Source organism: Schistocerca nitens, chromosome 6, assembly GCF_023898315.1.
Source record: "Schistocerca nitens isolate TAMUIC-IGC-003100 chromosome 6, iqSchNite1.1, whole genome shotgun sequence".
Taxonomy (NCBI): domain Eukaryota; kingdom Metazoa; phylum Arthropoda; class Insecta; order Orthoptera; family Acrididae; genus Schistocerca; species Schistocerca nitens.
Window position 1 is genome coordinate 478,804,538 of NC_064619.1, and position 24,114 is coordinate 478,828,651.

Below are 24,114 nucleotides of genomic sequence, written 5' to 3' on the forward strand. Positions count from 1 at the left end.
TTATGATGAAACATGGGTTCTGGCACAGACTCCCAGATACTGGGATAGTGTTATAAGAGAATTGATAGAGATAAAGGTGACAGAAAACCTCATGAACCAGGACACTGGTACCAACATGGTAGATCCTGGGATGCTGCATGGGATTGGATGAAAATGAAATGGGTGCAGCAGAAGCACTCCACAAAAACAAAACTGTAAGTGTGGACATGGGAAATGAATCCCAGGCAGAGCATCAGGCATACCAGACTGAAGATGGAATGCCTAAGATCACATCCAGTGGGTTCAGACCACAAAGGTAACATCCAGAACCACACTGGACTGAAATGGAATGCCAACACAGTGACAGGTGCACTGGAATGGAGATAGAAAGCCTAAGAATGCATCTGGTGGGTGAAGACCACGGAGGAAATGCCTGTAACTGACCATGGAGGGGAACGCCACTGTCAGGAAGAGGTGCATAAACTGCCATGTTATGGCACATACGCAGTGTTAGTTTCTAGTGCTAGAATACTATTTGAGATCAAGTGGCTCATGTCCACTGGTGATGTGTGTGTGTGGGGGGGGGGGGGGGGTGGGGGGGGGCAATTTGTTACAATTTTGAGCAGTGTATTGATGTATGGGGCAATTTGTCACAATTTTATTATTTAACATGACGATGTTTCGGGTATTTTGTTACAATTTTACTGTAACATAGTGATGTATGGAACAGTTTGTTACAATATTGGTTGATGCTTATCTGTAACGGAGGATACTATTGGTGATCCAGTAGCTGACACCTACTGTTAAGCTGTGGCACATGTGCTGTTGGCTTTTGGTGTTACAGTACCAGTGCAGTTTTAAGATTCAGTATTTGACATCCAATGCACATAAACACAGTCAACTGTTGGTGTTATAATACTGTTTTAAGATCTGGTAGCTGACACACACTGTACATACACACTGTCAGCTTCTGGTGTTAGAATACTATTTTGAAGTTCTGAATGCCTATTTTTGTGTCAACCATCATTACCGTGCCCGTTTGGCTATCTAGTTTCCATTTTGTGCTATAGCATATGTTAGCATTATCTGTGGAAATTACAAACGTTTCGACATCGGGCAATTTGTTACAATTTTGCTGTAACATGGTGATATATGGAGCAGTTTGAAGAAATTTAGATGTAACATGGCACTGCATGGAGCCATTTGTCACAATCTTCTTATTATTTAGCGATGTATGGGGCAATTTGTTACAATTTTACTGTTACATAGTGAAGTTTGGAGCAGTTTGTTATAAATTTGCTGCAACTTAGTGGTGTAAGGGGCAAAGTGTCATGTAGTTTCCACTGTGTGATAGCATTATCACCAGAGAATGATGCAGATTTTGTACTGCAAGATAAAATTTCTTACTTTAGCACTGCGCCACTATACTATTGGGGTGACTTTGAAAAGTAATTGAAATTGATGGATGTTTGTTACCTATAAAAATGTGTCTTGCTGCTGTTCAGTATGCTGAACATCATTGACATGTCAAGTAGTTTCCACTGTGTGACAACGTAAGTCAGCCCTCAACAAGTGCACTTTAACCTGTAAGTTAGATCAGTAGTGCAACATATGTTTTGATAAATCACATAGGCAACTTTTTGATTTTGTTAAAATGTAGTACAATAATGAAACTATTCTCATCAACAGTTACACTTTAAGCTGTAAGTTAGATTAGCAGTAGTATCCATGTATATTTTGTGACATTATAGAACTAATCTTTACTCTTTTGATAATTAATACACACCCTTTTTGATTTATTTAAAGCGTGTTACAGATATTGATTGTAGCTTGACATTTAATTTGTGTCAATAGTGCCAGTGTGCTAGAGAAGCTTATTTTTTTAATCTTATAGAGTAATTAAGCAATGACAGTAATACCACATGTGTTTTGTACACCAAATCTTTGCATACTTGATAAATAAGGCAGATAATATTATTTTGGTGCAATGATGTAATTCTTGTTCGTGATCAGAGACCTCTAACTATATTTGTGTATTGCAAAAAACAATGTGAGCTCCCTCCCGCCATTGAATAAGCAGCAGCCAGCAGCAAGTCATACTCTTAGCTCACTTATTTGTTTCATAGTTTAATTCCTAATTTCTTTGTGTGGTTTTGGGTACTTGCATAGTTTAATTCATAAATTTTGGGCATATTATAGTATTTGAGAGATGTAGCATCGCTTTTTAGTACCAGAATAGTGTAAATTCATGCAGTTGTCAGTCATCTGTTTTTGTTTTGAACGGCCAGTGTTGATTGGTCATGGCAAGTGAGCTCCCTGCTGCCGTTGGATAAGCAGCAGCCAGCAGCAAGTCGTACTTTTAGCTCACTTATTTGTTTCATAGTTTAATTCTTAATTTCTTTGCGTGTTTTTGGGTACTTGCATAGTTTAATTCACAAGTTTCAGGCATATTATAGTATTTGAGAATTGTAGCATTGCGTTTTAGTACGTGTATAGTGTAAATTCGCATAGTCATCAGTCATCTGTTTGTTCTGAGTGGCTTGTGAGATAAAAGAGAGGAAAAAAATTGTTAGGGATGGATAGGGACTGCGCCTGTTGTGTACAGATTCAGGGGGAATTGGCCACCGTCCGTAAACAGCTGGAAGCTGTGCTGGCCATGATCGACAGGCTCCAGGCTGTTGCCCTGGGCCGCGGTGACATTGGGACACCTGAGGCGAGCGCTTTGGTGCCTCTGGAAGCTGTAGCATTGCCTGGGATCTCTGATGCCACTGTGCCCTCGGATTCGGACATCCCTGCCGGTCGACACTTGCCTGACGGTGATTGGCGAACTGTGGCGGGGTCGCGAATCCCTGGGTGGAAGGTGAAAGTTGCTGCTGGCCCCGATGCTGTACCCTTACGCCTCCGTAACAGGTTTGAGTTGCTGCCCACTGCTGAAAATACTTCTGAGCCAGCAAAGGCGGACTCACCTGTTGTGGCAGTTGCCGGTCTCGTGAGAGCGTAGAGGGTGGGATTCTTCATCATTGGCAGCTCCAGTGTTAGGCGGGTGATGGAGCCACTTAGGGATATGGCAGCTAAGGACGGGAAGAGAGCCAATGTGTACTCTGTGTGCATCCTGGGGGGAGTCATCCAAGATGTGGAAAGGGTCCTTCCAGATGCCATGAATGGTACAGGGTGCAGTCAACTGCAGGTGGTGGCTCATGTCGGCACTAATGATGTTTGTCGCTGTGTCTCAGAAGAGATTCTCTCTGTTTTCCGGCGGCTATCTGAGTGGGTCTTTGGTGCAGAGCCGATTGGAGAGTCTGAATCAGAGGCTCAGATGGTTCAGTGACCGTGTAGGCTACAGATTCTTTGACTTGTGCCATAGGGTGGTGAGGTTTTGGGTTCCGCTAAATAGGTCAGGTGTTCACTACACACAGGAGGTGGCTACACGGGTAGCAGGGGCTGTGTGGTGTTGACTGGGTGGTTTTTAGGTTATACAGTCTTGAGAAAGATCAAAAAGGGCTCCTGTCTCAAAGGGTACAGTGCAAAGAAATGATGAGAATCGACCATGTAACAGTTGGTATTGTAGTTGCAAATTTGTCGTAGCTGTGTTGGAAAAGTAACAGATCTTCAAGTGCTGATAGAAAGCACTGAAGCTGAAATTGTTATAAGAACAGAAAGCTGGCTAAAACCAGAGATAAATTCTGCTGAAATTTTTACTGAGATGCAAACCGTGTTCAGAAAGGATAGATTAAATAAAGTAGGTAGGGTGTGTTTGTGTCTGTTGGAGATAGTTTATCTTGTAGTGAAGTTGAAATAGATAGTTCCTGCAAATTGTTGATAATAGTTTACCTTGTAGTGAAGTTGAAATACAGATTTCCTGTGAATTACTATGGGTACAGGTTATACTCAACAGCCATAGCAACATAATAATTGGCTCTTTCTACCGACCCCCCGTCTCGGATGATATAATAGCCGAATGCTTCAAAGAAAACTTGAATCTCATTACTAATAAGTACCCCACTCATACAGTTATAATTCGTGGAGACTTCAATATACCCTCGATTTGTTGGCGAAAATACATGTTCAAAGTCGGTGGTAGACAGAAAACATATTCCGAAATTGTACTAAATGCTTTTTCAGAGAATTACTTTGAACAATTAGTTCATGAGCCCACACGGATTGTGAATGGTTGCTAAAAAACACTTGACCTCTTCACCACAAATAATCCCGATCTAATAAAGAGCGTCACAACGGATACAGGGATTAGTGAACACAAGGACATTGTAGCGAGGCTCAAAACCATATCAACCAAAAGCACTAAAAATAAACGCAAAATATATCTGCTTAAAACAGCAGATAAAAATTCGCTTGATGCCTTCCTAAGAAAGTCTCCATTCCTTCCAAGCAAATTTTATAAGTGTAGAGCAGATATGGCTCAAATTCAAAGATACAGTATCGACAGCAATAGATCGATTCATACCGCATAAGTTAATGAGATGGGACTGATCCACCATGGTAAACAAAACATGTCAGAACACTGTTGCAGAAGCAATGAAAAAAGCATGCCAAATTCAGAAGAACGCAAAATCCCCAAGACTGGCTAAGTTTCACAGAAGCTCGAAATTTAGTGCGAATGTCTATGAGAGATGCTTTTAATAGTTTCCACAATGAAATATTGTCTCAAAATATGGTAGAAAACCCAAAGAGATTCTGGTCATATGTAAAGTACACCAGTGGCAAAAAAACAGTCAATACCATCACTGGGTGATAGCAATGGAAATTTTACCGATGATGGTGCCACTAAAACGGAGTTACTAAATACAGTTTTCTGTATTTCCTTCATGAAAGAAGACGAAGTAAATATTCCAGAATTCAAAACCAGAACAGCTGGTAGCATGAGTGACATAAAAGTAGCTACCTTAGGTGTTGCGAAACAACTCAAATCACTTAAGAAAGGCAAGTCTTCTGGTCCAGATGGTATACCAATCAGGTTCCTTTCAGAGTATGCAGACACAATAGCACCTTCCTTAGCAATCATATACAACCGCTCACTTGACAAAAGGTCTGTTCCTAAAGACTGGAAAGTAGCACAGGTCACACCAATATTCAAGAAAGGAAATTGGAGTAACCCATTGAATTAAAGGACCATATCACTGACCTCAATTTGCAGTAGGATTTTGGATCATATACTGTACTCTAACTTTGTGAATCACCTTGAAGAAAATGACTTATTGACACATAACCAACACGGATTCAGAAAATATCATTCTTGTGCAACACAGCTAGCTCTGTATTCCCATGAAGTAATGAGTGTTGTTGACAAGGGATCTCAGATCAATTCCACATTCCTAGATTTCCAGAAGGTTTTTGATACTATTCCTCACAAGTGACTACTAATAAAATTGCGTGCATGTGGAGTATTGTCTCAGTTGTGTGACTAGATCCATGATTTCCTCTCAGAGAGGTCACAGTTCATAGTGATGGATGGTAAATCATCGAGTAGAACAGAAGTGATATCTGGCATTTCGCAAGGTAGTGTCACAGGCTCTCTGTTGTTTCTGATTTATATAAATGACCTAGGTGATAATCTGAGCATCCCCCTTAGACTGTCTGCAGATGATGCTGTAATTTACAGTCTAGTAAAATCATCAGACGATCAATTCCAATTACAAAATGATCTAGAGAGAACTTCTGTATGGTGCGAAGAGTGGCAATTAGCACTAAACAAAGAAAAGTGCAAGATCATCCACATGGGTACCAAAAGAAACCTGATAAATTTTGGGTATACGATAAATCGCACAAATCTAAGGGCTGTCAATTCAACTAAATACCTAGGAATTACAATTACGAGCAACTTGAATTGGAAAGACCACATAGATAATATTGAAGGGAAGGTGAAACAAAGACTGCACTTTGTTGGCAGAACACTTAGAAGATGCGACAAACCCACTAAAGAGATTGTGTACATTACACTTGTCCCTCCTCTGCTGGAATATTGCTGTGTGGTATGGGATCGTTACCGGGTAGGATTGACGGAGGACATCGAAAAAGTGCAGAGAAGGGCAGCTCATTTTGTATTATTGTGCAAAAGGGGTGAGAGTGTAACTGATATCATACGCGAGTTGGGGTGGCAGTCACTGAAACAAAGGTGGTTTTCTTTGCAGCAAGATCGATTTATGAAATTTCAATCACCAACTTCCTCTTCTGAATGCGTAAATATTTTGTTGACACCCACCTACGTAGGGAGAAATGATCATCATAATAAAATAAGAGAAATCAGAGCTGAAACAGAAAGATTTAGGTGTTCCTTTTTCCCCACATGCCATTCGAGAGAGCAATGATAGAGAAATAGAATGAAAATGGTTTGATGAACCCTCTTCCAGGCACTTAAGTGGGAATTGCAGAGTAGCTATGTAGATGTAGATGTAATCGAAATCTTTTACATTTTGATCAATAATTTTATTTTGGTGTGAAGATCATATTTTTAATATATCGAATGTTCCTTTCTATGTGGAACCTGGTCCATCTCTTTTGCCACATTAAGTGTTTACATCTCATATTTGAGGCATTACAAAATTATTCTTGCAAATGATGAAAATATGTAGTTTTAATGATTCAACACAGTAAATATCTTATCAAAATGCCTTCTTCTCTCCTAAAACAGTGATCTGTCAAGTTTGCTTTGGTACATAGTGTCATTTAGGCCTAAGGCAAACTGTCAACTGTCTGCTTACCATAATTTTTAGTAGATCATATGTATTTGGTGCAGTTATATAACAATTAAGGTGTGAAAATATCATTGTGGCATTTACTTTGAGAGTCCACAATCACGTTTTCAGGTGTCAAGTGTAGATTATCCATTAACTGCACAGTTCCTGTATCGGAAAGTTGTGAACAGCATTTCAGGTTACCTGTTTGTTTGTGCCAACTAACACTGCAGCATTGTATTGATGTCAACATGTGTTTAGTACAGTTATGGGCTTGGTCAGGTTTGTTTTGGTACATGGCATCATTTAGACCCAAGACGAATATCAACCGCTGCTCAGTCCATAATTCAATCAACACTAGTGTCATGTGTAGTTTGACATATAAACAGATGTTTTAGACATGCAAATATTGTAAGTTACACCAATATTGTCAATTTTTTCACATATTTGTGATAAATAATCAAATATTTTTCAACATAGCTCAAATTTCAGCTTGTTTGGTTACATCTGAACATGGTGCAAAATCCAAATTGTTAAGATATTTTTGGACATAGTGCAAACTTGCATATTTTTGAACATGTTGCAAAATTGTAGTATTCTGATACTTTTGAGCATGGTCCAAAAAATTGAGGTAACAGATTTTTTTTTTAATCTTGTGTCAAAATTCAATCATTGGGGTACTTCTGGAGGTGGCATGAAATTCAGATCATTTGATTACTTTTGAACATGATGCTATTTAATGCATTTTAGGTGACGCTTACATATTTTGATAAATAATATTGTTTGTTCTCATACTTTTGAACATTGTGCAAACTACTGATTGGATAGTTTTTTGTATGGCCGAAATGGTGGGTATGGGGCTAAATTGTGATCAGCTGCTTCATTTTAATGTCCAGTAAATTATTGCACTGTGGTTGTCTGTTTTATAGAGGTATGGCTTGATGGCTTCTTAGGAAGGGGCACGACTTGTGCACTTTGATGATGATGTCAGAGATGAGATGGGGGGGGGGGGGCATGGCTTTAGGGTCCCACTTATTTATGTTTGCTCTGGAGTAAGTGTGTTAGGTTCACCATAACTATTCTACTCATGGTGATGCTATACTGTTTTGTTCACTCACAATGTCCTCGCCGACCGAACAAACTATGGATAAGTACATCCATACACACATAGTTTGTCCACAATGCTCTAAACAAGTGCTCTCTTGTTCTGGACCGGACGAACTCCAGTGACTTCAGGCCAGAGTGTTTAGTGTCCAATCAGTGCCAGCATTAGTGATCTAACAATACAGTATCTGTCTGTGCTGGGCCATGTCAAACCAGTCAGCGGATTTGTAGCCCAACAGTGGGTTTTATGTGTCTGAAAAGTTCAGTCCTGTTTTATTTTACTACACATTTATTGTATATAGACTGTAATTAAACATAGAGGTTAAAGTAATGTGATATATGCAGTCAGAACATAAATGTTACAATAGCCTTAGTCTGTGTGAATATAAATTTGTATGATGCACCTAACATTCTCATCTGAAAATTATAAACTAGGCTTCATGGAAAAAGAATAAATACGTAAATAAGTTGAAGAAGGCAATAATGGAAGTCAGTGAGTTATAAGAGAATGGCTTTTCTGCAGTCCTTATGAGTATTTATTCCATGGTACAGCAACGATCAGAATACTGTCGATGAATGCCTTGCTTTGCTCTTTCCCAGCAGTTTCTTACAGAACATATATACTGAAACATCTGTAAATTAAACTTACTTTTCTTACATTCACACTTTTTAAAAAGTGTTTTATGAACATATCAGGGGATGGGCCACTTGCATGATGTACAGTGCACTTGCAGTTATCTGTGAATAGAACCTTGGCTGCCCCCCTCCCTCCTTTTTCCTCTGATGTCAGAATTGAATACATGTACCAGGATAATGGTTTGGGGCGGTACTGGTTCTATCCTGTGTCTTGTGTTCTTATGTATTTATTGGAATCTGAATGACAATCAGTGGGGGTGGGAGGTTATTGAATTTAAGCACATTCATAAACTACATTTAATCAGGACAGTGCACACAGCTGCTAGTTCAAGCGGAACCAAATGTGTTATAAAAGTCAGTAAATTACTCAACGGACAGTATTTTTCAGTACAGGTATTTCATGAGTTGATTGTAGTCTGAATCCGTTTTAGCAAACTAATAATTTCTCTCAGGAGATAAAATTTTATTGATTACAAAATACAGGTTCTTGAAGTTTATTCATAATTGAAATGTTTAATTAGTAATTACATGCCATAATTTATTTGTTTAATATAAAGGTGTTTTGAATTTTGTATGCATAAAAAAAGTGTGAATTTATGTACAGCTTTTACTCTGAGACAAGTTATCACTTAGAGTGGTAAAAGTGTGCGTGTACAGTTTGCTGACCTATGTGGTGAATTTTATTTTGTGACCTAATGGAGAGTAAATCTAGTTTCATTTAAACTTTATGTGAGATAGACACATCACGTTATTACAAAACAGTCGTGTAGCCCATTAAGGAAAACTGAAACTCGATTTGAAATACATTACATGCCAGAGCGTGATCGAGCTGTCCAGTAAATCGAGTACAATAGTTGCAAATGTGTTTGGACTTAATGCACGAAGTTGGAAATTAATTTTGAGACAAGTGCTAATTTTGACAAAAAATGAACCGAAAGTTTATACAAAATATCAATGTCCAGTTTTAATTGAGACATGTATCACCTTGTTGATTATGTTTCCTAGCAACACTGTAAAGCAGCTTAATTAATTCATTAGAACAATTTGTGACGTAGTAAGGCCCGTTACACACATAAAATGTTACACGAAGTTTGCTGACTGCATGAGAGTGTTTTTTTTCTTTCCATAAATGCCAATAAACCGGCAGTTTCAAAAGTTAAATTATTAACTGTTGTGTAACTTCATTGATTGTCCTACACCACTACGGAATTTGTTGTATCGTGTCTCTTCACAAGAGATCTCAATAAACTGGGATAAACAAGAAGAAGAAAAAGATTAAAGAAGAGGCATTGGTATAGCTCTGAGTACCTATTCCTTCAGAATGGGTGATGCAGTCAAAATCAAGAAGGTCTGTGAATGAGGACGGGACTGAGACCAAGGAAGAGAAGCCAAAATTTGCCTATCTGCTTTATCCTGGCCCAGTATCCAGAAACATTGGTGGCTTTTTATGGGAACATGGCATCCAGTGTAGTTTGCTCTCTTCAGCTATGGTAATGTAATGTTAAAGACAATCTAGGTCTCTAAAATCCAAGTGTGTTCTTTACAATGTTAAGAACAATCTAGTTCTCTGAAACCGAGTGTTTATCACATTCCATATGAATATGGCATATCTTACATTGGGCAGACTATCAGAACACTTGAGGAGATGTGCAAGAAACATTGATCCCACAACTGACTACAATATCCAAGCAATTCAGCTGTTACTGAGGATGGTGTTGAATATAAACATGAAATGAAATATGATGAGACGAGTATCATGGTGCAAATGCCAAGTTTATGGGACAGCATAATTAAGGAGTCTACCAAAATAAAGATGTCAGGAGATCTAATAAACAGGTATGGAGGTTTCAATTTACATAATATGTGAAGACCAGCACTCATTTTATTAAAATGTCACCAGTGCTAGAATAAGGGTGATACTGTTGCAGTTTTAATTTATTCAAAATGGAGGACCCACCCCCACCCCTGCCACTTGCCCCCTGTCACTTGGTGTAGATGTAGTAATGTTGCATTGATGACATCACTGGAAGATGTCATGGGTTTTCCCCCTTGCCTCCCCCTACACTCTCCCCCTTCCCCACCTCCCCCTCCCCAGAAAAAAAACTGGTGGAAAAAATTGTTCAGTCTGTGCTGAGCTGTTGGACTGGAAGGATTTCGTTATTTTTTCTTTATTTTGGGTGTTATCCTGCTGGAAATGGCGGGAAAAACCCAGTCTGCACTGAGCAGTTGGTGCAGAAGAACAAAGGATAGTTTCATCCCATGTAGGCTTTCACAGCCGACTCACCTCGGAAGATGTTCTCCGTAGTTGAGAACGAAACGTCAGGGAGAAGAAGTTCTACAGATCGACCACGGAAATTTAGCCTGGAAGTGTTTACTGATAAAGGATAGTTTTTTCTTTATTTTGGGGTGTTATCCTGTTGGAAAATTCCTAAAATTTTTTCTTGTGCCTGTGTTCACCTTGACATGTAGAGAACAACTGGCCTAGTTCACATCACCACTACCAGAGGGCACTGGGTAAAACAGCCTCTCCTCCCCCACCTAGAAATTGGTGGGAATGCACTGTTCTTTTGTTGGTGTTTTGGGTGGTTGCACCATTTAAGTTCCCCAAGTGTCCACCAGTCCTTCATGGAAGGATGGAATGTCTTTGTTCCGCATGGTACAGGTTTCTACAAGCCAGAAGGTAACACTCATTTCATTTTGGGACATATGTGTGGTGGCCTTTGTGAGAGACTGGAAGCAAATCGTTCTTTGTCATAGTTTCAGGTAGTCGGCAGAAACTTGAATGAAGAAAGGATATTTTCGCTATTAATATAGCACTAGAGAGTTGCTTCAGCCAGTCTAGACAATAGCCCTATGTGAGAAGGATGGGTGGCAATAATAATATGACAGCAAACTATCATTGAAGTGCAGGGAAGTAGCCTCCTGCCAGTCTACAAGTAAATAGCTGCTGGGAGGGACTATAAATCCATGCTCCCTATGCACAGGAGTCATGTAGCAACTGCATTGGGGAATGAAACACACTTATACCTATTTACAAGTTGCAGGTCATGTCCTGACAATCAGAAATGTGGGAAATACATCATGTGATATTTATACAAGTGTAGTGCTCATTATCTTACTTGAGCATCGCCTCTCAAGATGAAAAATCTGGCTTGTCACCTTCAGTCTAGTCCAGTGCCATCTACTGAGTGTATTTTGTACCTGAAAAGGTGGCCAGCTGGAACCCTTCTTTGTAACTGCTGGTCACAACAAGGTAGGCCACAGCTTTTAGTCGGCCAAGTCCTTGTGACCAAGGCTGATGCTGGCAGCAGAGTGGCATCGCTAACTCCTAACATACTGCCATACAAACAGGTGTGGCTTGGATGTAAGGTTCTAACCGCAATTCCACACAAAACTTACATTCTTCAGTTTAAAAAATCTATTTTACATAATCCAAGATGGGGACATTGTTGTCCATACACCTCAAACTTTTCACATGAAACGTAGTTTCCTCCCTTTTATGCACGTTAGTTTTGGGGACAGAGGAAATTGGAGTGTACACACATTTCCACATTGCTAAAATATCATTACATGTTGATTCCTAGTGTGAATATCCTGTGAACAGTATGGCATAGATTATATTTCCTTTAAGTATTCTCTCATCCAGGAAAAAAAATCTGTTCTTATCAGCTTAATATCTGTTACATTCTGCATCACAGGACTAGAATATTAAACTCATTTTTGGCTCATGGCAGAGTGCTAAAAGCATGCTTTACCCCACTTTCAAACTCTCGTAAAGAAGTCAAATACATTTTGCATAAAGATCATGAAAATAAGACATGAGAAATTAATGGTCATGTGGAGGTGTATAGATAGTCTTTTTCTCCCTCACTTTATTTGCAAATGGAATAGGGAAGGAAATGATTTTTTTTAGTGATACAGGATACACTCCACCATATGATGACATGTGAAGTAAGCATACGGATGTAGATGTAAATTTAGTCTACCTATTAAGAAATCAGTCCAGCCATTTAGAGGCACACAAAACTCACAGAAGAGTGCTGTCTCTTATTTATTGAGACAACAAAAGATGGAACATCTGCTGATTGTCTCTCAGTAAATCCTGTTTATGGGATTTATAGTTCTATTAATGTGCAATATATTTAGTTAAATTCAGATCAAGTACTAGCCCCACCATAGGTCTTCCCACCTGCTTGCAGACAACTCCATACCTGCAAGCATCTTACATATAAAACAAATATACCACAAGCTGGTGTACAATGCATGGTGGAGGCTTCATTGCACAAGTATTATCGATTATGTTATATATCGGTACTTTAATAGGAGGAAATGTATTCACTCTACAGACATGGTACAACATTCCCATAGTCAGGAGCGTGGTGTACATTAGATACATATTGATATAGATGCAGTGGGAATATTAAAAAATCCATCTAAAGCAGAAATGGTTGATGTTGAAATGGACCATTAGTTTGCACTGTTGCACTGGCCTTCTGCAGATGACTATTACCTTATGGATTCAGATACTCAGAATAGATATGTGCAACCACATAATGTTTGGGAGAAGCATTTACGTCTTCCTCCTCTAAAAATAACCTGGTTTTCACACTTTGAATAATAACTATGGAAATGGGAGTTTGATACTGCTAATGCTAGCAATATGGAAGTACATTTCAAAAATCAGTGTGCATTGTATGTGGTATGGACTGTAGTTTTAATGGAACATTTGTTAATTATGGAAGAGACTATTACACATGGCATTACTGTACTTAAATAGTCCTGACAGTCTTTTGGGACCTATGTTACATGCATTCCATTTCACTACACTGCTGGATTTCTGAGTGTTTTTTCTTCCTAAGCAAATTACATCACACACAGTATTGCTTAAGTAGCATTGACTTATGTTTGGAGACTATGTGACAGTATTTTACAAATAATTGTTTTTCAATGCTTTGAATTCTACATTGATTGCGTCCAAAATGTGTTGGTGTAAGTATACCACCTTACATTGAACTTTCATTGATCTTAGAAAGATTGGGTGAATGAAATCACAAACAGCACATCTACATCTCAATGCTCTCATTATTTAAGCAAGATAATACCAAAGATCTACTCTCATTCCACTACAGCACATACCAATTCCTGCAGACCACATATGTACATGACACTTTGGGAATATTGTCTGCAATGATCTTGAGCTTTTAACACCAAGCATGGTAAGTAATGGTTTACTCACACTGCTACCATTGGAGATAGGAATGCCAAGACAGAAGGTGTTGCACTTAACCATCAACTGCTCCTTGATATATGTGTCAGTTTGCCACACATCCTTCGCCCACCCTACTTGAACAAGTCTCACCTTTGTACCTCACCACATATTCTCAACTTCCACTATAACTCTGAAGTTGTTGTCAGGTGCTATCCTGACATTATCATACATAGATCCATTTGTGGTTAAATGATACATGATGGTAAACAGAAACATTGAATTGTCAGCTCAACACTACATATTCAATGTCCAACAATCGTGGGAGCCCACATCAGTTTGTGTTATGTGACTGATCCACAAAGCAAAAGCATGATGTGGATGCTGCTAGAATCATGTAGGTTGGCATACTCCATTTGAATATGTAACAGAAAAAAATCTCTGGGAAAGATGACCTGTTTCTCCTGTAAACGTAAGGGTGGATTAGGGTATGTATGGAAGTATGTAGACAATCATTTGTTTTGCTCAATCAGCATGTGATATGGTGTTGGAAGGGTAATCGATAATACTGGTTCTATGAATCCTCCACCATGCACTGTACAGTAGCTTGTGGCATGTTTGTTTTATATGTAAGATGTTTGCAGGTGATGGAGTTATCTGCAAGCAAGTGGGAAGACCTATGGTGGGGCCAGTACTTGATCTGAATAACTAAATATATTGCACATTAATAGAACTATAAATCCCATAAACAGTCATTGGAAGCGTTAACTGCAGTAAGATGCCTGGCCATAACCAGTAAGGCTCAAATTCATGGATTTTTCAGGGGATGTAATCCACCCAATAAGAAGTGACAATGTAGGAGGCAAGTGGCCTCCATTCCTATTGACTTTCACTTAGAGACTGTGGTGCTACAATTTGGATCAAGGTGTAAGAGGCACTAAGATAACTGCTGTTACTGGAGGAAACATCAACATTAATTTGGTATGGCCTGTACTTGTTGGTTAATTGTTTCTTGATGTCTGATAGTCAGATATGCGAGCAGGAATTCAGTTAGCTTCTAAATAAATAATTACACTATGCATGTACCTATCATGTGCACATACTCTGTTCTGGATGGAATGCGGTATCATGGTCGGTCCAGTCCCAAAGAGTGCATGGATTAAACCCTGAATCTTCCCCTACTCTTGCAGTAACTCTGAGTTGTGCATGGCTGTGCAATTCTGTTGCACCAATGTAAATGGTTCAGTGAGTAGTTTGCGTGTTGGAAGCTCTATGATAGTGTTAGAATTGTATTATGGAGGTATCCCCCAACTGAAAAACTGGTGATGTGTTTCACATGAACCACTATGCTATCAACGATAAGTGATACCATCACCTATCTAGCATCATTCAAATATGACAAAGGAGATTAGGGCATGTACAGGGACATATTTATGTACAATCATTTAATATTGATTTTCTTTCCTCTATCTTCTTATAGGAAAAGTGCAGCAGTACGCCTTCCTTGGCGTTTAAAATCTGTATCTGGCATCGGGATCATAGAGGAAATTAGTGAATATACAGAGAGAGAGAGACATTTGTTTTTACTCAATCATTAGACATGTGAGTGGAAAAGGTACAAGGAAATCGAAAATACTGCTATGACATAGCCCACACAAGGTAGTGCCTTGCGGAATATGTATTTAGATGTAGGCTTCTGTGTGTAGCATTATTAGGACAAGTCGTAGTTCTTGATAGTTGTGCCATAGTTCTAGAGTTGTTTGTACAAAATTTCAATAGTTCTGCAGAATTTAGCGAAGAAAACAACAATACTCGAAAAAATTTTGGTATGGAAACCATACTTTGCCAGTTTTCGCAAAAAGCAAATTCGTTTAACAGTTCTGTGGACAGTTCTGAACAGAACCCCAAGATCAGCCCGTCTTTATTTTGCTTGTTAGTTTGAATGTCTGCAAAAGTTTCAATAATTCATATCAGTTCTTGTTCACTTAATTTTACGTTTTACTAAACTTTAATGGAAGCTGCAAGTATGTAAGGGGACGATCGTAACGTCTGCAAGATAGCGGCGCTTTTTTTTTTTGTGATATGTTACAATACAGCATCACCGGTCTATTGCGGTCTAACTGTGTTGGTGAGGCAGTAAATTTCCACAGGGCAGTGACTGCGTCACTGCAATTCACTTTGGAGGTGTGGCGGTGGGACTTGTAGTCCCGTACCACCCTCTGACGGTGACAGTACTACATGAGTCAGGCAGAAAAATTTAGCCTAACATGGGCAGGTATGATTGGAAAGTATTGGACGTAGAATGGGGGCTAGTCCCGCCAAAGGATGCGTCCGTGGTGGGCGTGCCAGGCCTATCGTTAGCCATGGTCGGAATCCGATTCCTCTAGGATGGTTAGGGGAACCGGATGTCGATGCCAGCGGCGTGGAAGTGTGGTCCCAACGTGGCGTAACGCATGGACAGTGTCCCGCAAGGCATCCACTTTCTCATACAGCCGCCACGCGTTGTTGCATATGGTCCTCTGCCGCGTGTAGAAGTGTGTATAAATAGTTCCACGGTAAACGGCTACATATCGAGTATAAATTGTAAAATGTGCAATAACTACATCGCGAAAGGTATCAAGTTATGTGCAGTGTCGCAAAAATGGATTCATACAAAGTGTTTCGCGTCAACGGAAGAATAGGACGCAAAATGTGACTGTGGCATGGAATGCTGCGATCTACAGGCGTCTAAAGCTAGCGAAATGAGGGATGCTCAACTACCGGACCTACCGAGAGATGGCTCTAGCACGTGCCACAGGCGTCTAAAGCTAGCGAAATGAGGGATGCACAAATACCGGACCTACCGATAGATGGCTCTAGCGCGTGCCGGTCAAAGATCATATCATTGAGTGTGGTCCGCCATATCTGAATTTGGCGAGAAACGAAGTGTCAAAACACGGATGAAAATGCTTTTCGTCCTGCGCCCTGATAAGTCTTTTATATTGGATGTTCTAGATATCTACACATCAACATAATGAAGTGTTTCTAATCTAGCGAGAAAAAACAGTGACAGTTCTGCTATGAAATTCCTAAATTCGAGTGTGTTTTGGAAGTTTAACAAGCTGGCCTATAAATTGTTTACTATTAATTTTATGAGCGCTTTACTTATTTGCCCGTTTTAAAATACTATTTAAGATTCAATGGATCTCAACAAATTACCTTGGTTGCCAAAGCTTTTAACTGCAGGTATAATTCGGAAAATCAAGTGTGGAAAACAGTGAAGACGTCTCTTGGAAAAAAGTTGACATCGTTTGCTTAGGGGTATCTTTACTGGCAACAGAAATTACAACTGAACTATTAAAGTATTACTTAGTTATAAACGGAAAAACTGTTATTTTTCTTTATCTGAAGTGATGCATTACCGATCTACATATATGCTGACACTGTAATTGCAACGTGCACTTACGAATTTGGCTCTCTCTTTGATCAGAAATTTAAATGCCATTATTTTATTAACGCCTCTACATGACACGGTGTATTTTAACTGATTGATAAGGTAGAAGCACCAGTTTTTGACAGTGCTTCAGTCTTTGATACGAGACAAGAAATACATTTAAATGAGACAAACACAAAGGCCAACGTTAAGGCTCCTCTTAAATGCATAACTGGTATCATTTGGAAGTTAAGTGTAGTAATAATATTACATTGGACTGATCCATGATGATGTAGGAAGTGAAGGAACTTGTTGAAAATAACATCGATCACAGCTGTTAATTTTAAGGTTGGGCTGTCTAAAAACTGTAATTTTCCAGTCTGACGTGGTTCTAGGCGCTCAGTCCGGAACCGCGCGACTGCTACGGTCGCAGTTTCGAATCCTGCCTCGGGCATGGATGTGTGTGATGTCCTTAGGTTAGTTAGGTTTAACTAGTTCTAAGTTCAATGACCACAGATGTCCCATAGTGCTCAGAGCCATTTGAACCATTTTTTCCAGTCTGACACCCAAATAATGACTGGTACCATGGTTTTATTTTAAAATTGTATTCAAAACATGTCAGTGAGCAAAATTAATTACACTATGAATTACAACCATGGAATTTTATTTCTGTGAATCTTGGTTCCAGTCTTTGACATGGTGTCAATCACTGGAATGACTGGTTGTCATGATATGGCCCAAGCAAAAAACAAACCTGAAAGCGAAAGCTGCAGAAGCTGGCCAGACAGGCACCCCAATGGCTGCTACAATCTGTGTGAGGCAAGGGTGACATTATATTGCAAATTTAGTGTAAAAAGTTCCATATTGTCTGAATTTGTCCTATACTGACAGGACATTCTAGTCCAGTCGATTTTCTTATCTGCAAAAGTACACTAGCCAATACCAGTGGTACAAAGGTAGTGCCAAATTACAAACTATCCAGTAACAACAGAAGTATTGCTTACAGTAAATAATATGTAATAACCTGAGAAATTCAGAGTTGGTTTGAAGAAATAGAACAGCATTTGGAAAGAGAGTAACATTTTGAAAATAACAAATGACACAAGTAGGGTTTTCAGTTCTTATGAAACCTCACTTAATTTTCTCTCTCTCTCTCTCTTCTTCTTCTTCTTCTTCTTCCTCTCTCTTCTCCATTCTCAAGGGAAAAATGTGATAAAATAAAAGTGCAAGAAAGTTGTGTACAATGTTGGAAATGATGAAAATCTCACTATGCTTTTAACAGCATATGCTGCTGTAAAGCTTGCTCCTCCTAAGAACATGATTATATATATATATATATATATATATATATATATATATATATATATATATATATAATGGAGGGAAACATTCCACGTGGGAAAAATATATCTAAAAACAAAGATGATGATGTGACTTACCGAACGAAAGTGCTGGCAGGTCGATAGACACACAAACAAACACAAACACACACACAAAATTCAAGCTTTCGCAACAGGAAAGAGGGGAAGGAGAGGGAAAGACGAAAGGATGTGGGTTTTAAGGGAGAGGATAAGGAGTCATTCCAATCCCGAGAGCGGAAAGACTTACCTTAGGGGGAAAAAAGGACAGGTATACACTCGCACACACACTTTTAATACTTAGCAGAAATTCTGAAAAAAGTAAATTCTTTTATTACTGTATCACCTCTATGGTGAATTAAGAGGTACTGACTGGTTTCGTTGAACATTTAATAGAAGCCTTCTTTTTACCCGCTACTGATAAAGAGCCATTCCAAGTTCTGTACATTACAATCTCTCGCATTTTTCATGAGGTTTGTTATTCTGTACACTAATATTTCTTCTTCTAAATGGTAAATATTGCATTCAGACATTGTTGGTATTAAAGGTAACTCATGAAATAAATTATATTTAAACCAGAAAATTATAGGCTCCACATGACATATGAAAAGTACCTTGTTACACACATGTATGTACAGATTCCAAAATGTCTGTGAATTTGAGTTACAAACTTTTTAAAATAGAAATATGAAGATCACAATACTTTGGGTCTGCAATAACTCAAACGTAAAATACCTTAGTTCCCTATGGGAAACTTTGTTCTTTACGTGACTCGAGCAACTACTTTCACTCTTAATGGAAAACTAAATGGTTTATGTTAAAGTTAACTTGCAAAAAATGTAACCATTGTTACATAATTTCTGTGAAGTAAGATTCCTTAATGTTAATTTCTTCCTTTCTCATCGTAACTTGATAATTTCAGTTCCATATGGGACATATGACATAAAAAAAAAAGAAATGAAATGCTGTGATTACTATGACCAAACAAAATCTTTTTAACATGTAGTACACAGTTCAAATCAGCAAAAAGTGTAACTGTATAATTAAGGTAAATGTTGATGAAAATTAGGCCTGTAACATGAATACCGTAAAATGGGGCGACTTTGTGACTGGTGGGGTGACTTTGTGACAAGGGATCGAGTTTTCGTATTTTAAATCTCGCGCCGCGACCGCTCGTCTCAGGAAAGAGCTGAACCACGCATTTCGTTTGTCAGACATGCCACGCCACGTAGCGGCAGCAGAGTGAAGCTTCTGCACACGCATAGTTCCTTCCGACGCCGTTGCTTAGAAACGCTGTTATTTACGTTTTCGTAAAACGAGGGAAACTTTATATTGTGAAAACGTTTATGTTAAGGACGCAACTAAAACAGGTATGTACATTTGTTTGTTAATATGTTGGGCAAATTACTGTAGAATATCGATTAAATCAAGCCATGTTTGTTGAACATATGAGACAAAAACTGAAATGCACGCACTTTGTGTGGCGACTTTGTAACACCCCAACTTGTCACAAAGTCACCCCACCATGGTTTTAGGTTATATTTTATCACGTTTTTTTGTCTTTCAAGCACTGAAAAGAAGATGAGGTCTTATAAAAGGAAGTTGGGTGCAAGAGCCTATAGAAATTACTCTCCAGAGACGTTAGATAAAGCCGTTAAATTGGTTTTAACAAAGAAAATGACCCTGCGAGCAGCATCTGAAAGGTTAGTGGCAGTTCTTTAATTTTTCATACACTGTCACACAGGAAGTAAACGTTTTATTGGATACTGTAAGGCTAAAATAGACGTTTAGATGACCATCTGTTTGGCGTTTTTAAGCAAATTCTTCTGCTTGAATAGGGAGCAAAATACAGCTATGTACACCAGGAAGTTACCGACATTCCTTTATTTTGTTACAAACTTTACTGTCATAAAACGGGTTTTTACACCAATTTGCAACTTCTGGCATTTGTAAAGGAAGCATTTATGCAAAATTTAAACCTACCTTCGTAAAATTCTGATATTTTTGGCATTTTTTCTATTAAACATCTTTTAAAAGGTATGGTATTTTTTTCTGAATTATACCATACTGGTATATATGTTTTATACGTTCTTTTTCTCTGCTTTTAGGTTCAATATTCATCGAAACACATTGTGGAACAAAACCAAAGAGATAAAACGTTCGACCACCTCAAACTCAGAGACAGTCAAACCTAAAAGACAGCATGGGGGTCAACCTATTTTTACAAAAGAAGAAGAGGATACATTCGTTGCTCATTCCATTGCAATGGCATCTTATGGTTTCCCAATGACATTACTTGATTTGCGCTGTGTCGTCAAATCATATCTAGATTGAACCGGAAGAAAAGTTCCCGTGTTTGGAAATGGAAACTTTCCTGGGAGAGAGTGGGCCATGTTATTTATTTATTTATTTATTGTTCCGTGGGACCACATTTAGGAGAAGTCTCCATGGTCATGGAACGAGTCAATACATGAAATTATAACACGATTGTAGAAACAGAATGAAATGAAATATAAGAAACATATTCAGGCGACAAGTCGTTAGTTTAAATAAAGAAAATCAAGAATGTAACACTGGAATTTGCTTAATTTTTTAGCTCTTCCAGGAGCTCCTCGACAGAATAGAAGGAGTGAGCCATGAGGAAACTCTTCAGTTTAGACTTAAAAGTGTTAGGGCTACTGCTAAGGTTTTTGAGTTCTTGTGGTAGCTTATTGAAAATGGATGCAGCAGAATACTGCACTCCTTTCTGCACAAGAGTCAAGGAAGTGCATTCCACATGCAGATTTGATTTCTGCCTAGTATTAACTGAGTGAAAGCTGCTAACTCTTGGGAATAAGCTAATATTGCTAACAACAAACGACATTAAAGAAAATACATACTGTGAGGGCAATGTCAAAATTCCCAGACTATTGAATAGGGGTCGACAAGAGGTTTTCGAACTTACACCACACATAGCTCGAACAGCCCGTTTTTGAGCCAAAAATACCCTTTTTGAATCAGAAGAATTACCCCAAAAAATAATACCATATGACATTAGCGTATGAAAATATGCGAAGTAGACTACTTTTCGTGTTGAAATGTCACTTATTTCAGATACTGTTCTAATGGTAAATAAAGCGGCATTTAGTTTCTGAACAAGATCCTGAACATGGGCTTTCCACAACAGCTTACTATCTATCCATACGCCTAGGAACTTGAACTGTTCCGTCTCGCTTATAACATGCCCATTCTGTCTGATTAAAATGTCAGTTCTTGTTGAATTGTGAGTTAGAAACTGTAAAAACTGAGTCTTACTGTGATTTAGCATCAAATTATTTTCCACAAGCCACGAACTTATATCATGAACTACATTATTTGATAATGTTTCAATATTACACAAAGATCCTTCACTACCAAGGTGGTGTCATCAGCAAACAGAAATATTTTTGAATCACCTGTAATACTAGAAGGCATATCATTTATATAAATAAGAAACAGCAGTGGCCCCAGCACCGACCCTTGGGGAACGCCCCATTTAACAGTGCCCCATTGGGAATGAACATCATTACCACTCTCAATATTGCGGAGGATTACCTTATTTATTTATTCATTTATGAAGCGGCATAAGTATGTTCTCTCCGAACGTGTCGCCAAAAATATCACATATGCAAGAGCTGCGACTGATACTGAAGTGATTGACTCATATTTTGAGCATTTAGAGAAGGAGTTAGAGGGTATTCCGCCAGAAAAAATTTGGAATTACGACGAAACGAACGTCCAGGACGATCTGGGAAGCAAAAAAGTGTTGGTCAGAAGAGGAGCAAAATATCCAGAGCGGATACAAAATTGTTCCAAAGCGTGTACTTCGATTACGGTCTGTGGGAACGCCGCAGGACAGTTGGCTCCACTATACGTAAATTACAATGCCGAGAACATGTGGTCGACCTGGACCGAAAATGGACCTGAAGGAGCCCGCTACAATCGTACTAAATCTGGATGGTTTGATCACCAAGTGTTTGAGGACTGGTTCATCAATCTTATGCTCCCCATACTGAAACAACAAGATGGCCAAAAAGTTCTTATTGGCGATAATTTGAGTTCGCATATTAACCTAGAGGTTATTCGACTCTGCGAAAAGTATGGGATAAAATTTATCGCACTCCCACCAAATGCGACACATCTACTGCAACCGCTAGATGTTGCCATATTCAGAGTTCTAAAACTGATTTGGCGTGAAATTTTGTCAGATTGGAAGCAATCGACATCTGGTAGCCGGTGCACATCAGTTCCAAAAGATGAACTGCCTGGTCTGTTAAAGAAAATGATGGACAAGCTGCAGGAGAACATCATAAAAAATCTCCAGTCAGGATTTAGGAAGACTGGGATTTTTCTGCTTAACAAAATGGAAGTCCTCCAAAGACTCCCGAAGGCCGTCTTGGAAGAGAGCCTACAGTCCTTATCAGGAGTGGTTGGTGAGATCTTCATAGAAGAACTGCAGAAGAAGAGAGAAGAGGTTACAGGATGCCGGGCCCCCAAGAGAAGGAGAAGGCTCACTGTTCCAGCAGGCAGAAGAATCTCCAGTGCCGAAATCGAAGCCAGTAGGGCGGAACAGCCGAAAGGGAAGAACACAAAAGCCAGCACTTCCTCCAGACCCAGCGGATCCAAGGAAAAGGCTGTACTGGCAGGTGAGATGTCTGAAGAAAGCTCTTCAGATGAAGACAACAGCAGAGAGAGGAACTGGACGGATGAAGATCCCAGTGACCCCGACGTGCTGGATGAATCTTTCAGCTGTTTGGAGGATTCAGAACCTGAAATGTCTCCCACAAAAGTGATTCCAAATGATAAAGACGTCTTGGGAATCGACAGCATGGCTCCTGAAAAAAACGTTTTCAAAGTGGATGATTTTGTAGTGGTGAACTTTGAAGGGAAACTTTTTCCAGGAAGGGTGACTGAAGAAAAACAAGAGGGCTACATTGTCAGCGTTATGGAGAGGACCAAGATGTTCTGGAAGTGGCCTACTAAAGAAGATGCTATTCTGTACTCCAAAGAAGAAGTTTTGTACACTATCGACCCCCCCAAGACCGGTAGGAAAGCGAGGGTTCTTTGAGGTGAAAAATCTAGATTAGGGAGCTCCTTTTTCATCACTTGTAAAAATGATGTAGCTCTACCAAAGCATCAAACACATGTACATTGATTAAATATACTTTTTGATTGGTCAAAATTATGACATTATTTTTTTCCCATACTTTGTAACCCAAAAACAATGTTGTCACAAAGTCACCCCACAGGGTGGGGTGACTTTGTGACAGAGTTTTCCCTTTATATAGTCGTTCATAAAAAAGATACAAATTTTTTGAAGACATAATCTTGTAAAGGAAGGTTGTAGCTATCTTATGATGCCATCCGTTTCAGTTTATGTTAAAAATTGATCAGTGTACGAGTGAAAAGATGCAAAACTTGTCACAAAGTCACCCCATTTTACGGTACTGAAATTTCCTAATCCGCAGTTTGTGGTCGTGTGGTAGCGTTCTCGCTTCCCGCGCCCGGGTTCGGTTGCCGGCAGGGTCAGGGATTTGCTCTGCCTCGTGATGACTGGGCGTTGTGTGATGTCCTTAGGTTAGTTAGGTTTAAGTAGTTCTAAGTTATAGGGGACTAATGACCATAGATGTTAAGTCCCATAGTGTTCAGAGCCATTTGAACCATTTTTTGAAATTTCCTAGATTTCCAAGTGTAACTGTAATCACTGTATTC

General features: G+C 39.1%; 1 non-coding gene across 1 annotated transcript; it reads left to right on the forward strand.

Annotated features, from left to right (window-relative positions):
• The first annotated feature begins 12,028 nt into the window (after positions 1 to 12,028).
• LOC126191718 (U2 spliceosomal RNA) lies at positions 12,029 to 12,218 on the forward strand. Its single transcript, XR_007538447.1, has one exon. It is a non-coding gene; the product is annotated as a U2 spliceosomal RNA (small nuclear RNA).
• The last annotated feature ends 11,896 nt before the right edge of the window (positions 12,219 to 24,114 follow it).